The sequence below is a fragment of the Sinocyclocheilus grahami genome, unplaced genomic scaffold, assembly GCF_001515645.1.
Source record: "Sinocyclocheilus grahami isolate Dianchi unplaced genomic scaffold, SAMN03320097.WGS_v1.1 scaffold992.1, whole genome shotgun sequence".
In the NCBI taxonomy this organism is placed as follows: domain Eukaryota; kingdom Metazoa; phylum Chordata; class Actinopteri; order Cypriniformes; family Cyprinidae; genus Sinocyclocheilus; species Sinocyclocheilus grahami.
The window spans coordinates 692,127-693,446 of record NW_015506171.1 but is presented as its reverse complement, the minus strand read 5'-3'; the positions used below and the strand labels follow the sequence as shown (position 1 = coordinate 693,446).

General features: G+C 33.6%; 1 protein-coding gene across 2 annotated transcripts in view; it reads left to right on the top strand.

The window, feature by feature from the left end:
- The window catches only part of gpatch3 (G patch domain containing 3), a 20,584-nt gene that overhangs the window by 17,501 nt on the left and 1,763 nt on the right, over window positions 1-1,320 (top strand). The window lies entirely within an intron of this gene.

The following is a 1,320-nucleotide window of genomic DNA, read 5'->3' as shown; positions in this document are numbered from 1 at the left end:
GTTAGCAGATCAATGAATGAGAGGGCAGCGTTACCAGAGTTGCCCATATACCACACCATGTTACAGCACAGTAGGGCTATTGCAGACAGAAACAATACTGTACTACATCCATGTTTCCTGTCGGCTCAGTTTGTGAGTGGACTTTGCTGTTCTGATTCGCATGAACGGTATACGAGTGGAGCGACTGAGCGGAGCACACACACGCATAGAGCGAGATAATATGCAGAGCGTCACACCACGTGAAAGTGAAACCTGAGCGCTGAACTAATTTTCGGCAGCCGAAATTTCGGTGCATCTCTAATTATTGGCGACATCAGAAATGTATATTATATACTAGATGCTTTTTTGAACATTTTAGCAACTTAAAAATATTTAAAAAAGATTTTTTACACGGCACCCCGGTTGGGAAACACTGTTCTAGAGGGACATCTATCACCGTTGCACTCGCGTCTCGCACAAAAGAGCCGCATGTTTAGAAAGCCATGCAAAATTAATGCAAGTTCAACTTTGAAAGAAAAAAAACATATTTCGAGATTTTATGCCGGTTTTTCCCCATCCCACTGCATCTCATGTTTTTAAATGAGAAATGTACTCTGTGTGATTGGCATACATACATGATGCTGTTTTGTTTATAGTTGTTTAAGCAACTTAAAAATTATGCACTTTTTTTTCACAGATAGTAATTTTATCTCATGCTTTGAATAAAGTGCATTAGTAATATTTTGCTCGATGCGCCCTCTTCAGGAGAGAAGCCAAAAGCTTTTCTTCACCCTAACTGAAATTATGCATTTTAAATTCAAATATAATTAGAATTTTGATAATATTTAAGTACAAAATTCGAATTTAGTTTTTCAGCCATTTTGACAGCCCTAGTGCACTTATAATGTTATCAAGATTTTTACATCAAAAAACATCATAATTTAGAAGTATTAGGCTATTCTCTGTCCTGTTTTTAACCCCCTCATCAGAACCTATGCAAGATTTAGTATATTGTATTTACGTTCAAATTTTTATAACTAAAAAGTATACATTTAACCAAAAAGTTCATACATTTTATTTTATTTTGTCACCATTTATTATTTTTTTATTTTTGAAAAGTTAAGATGAAAAATTGTTAATGTGTTTTTCATAAATTAAGATTTACCATTTTATAATTGTATGATTTAATGTATATTTTTTTTATAAATTAATAAATTAAGATTTATATTTACACTTTTTGTCAATAATTAAAATAAAAACTGATCAATGGTTTGTGTGTGTGTGTGTGTGTGTGTGTGTGTGTGTGTGTGTGTGTGTGTGTGTGTGTGTGTGTGTGGTGGG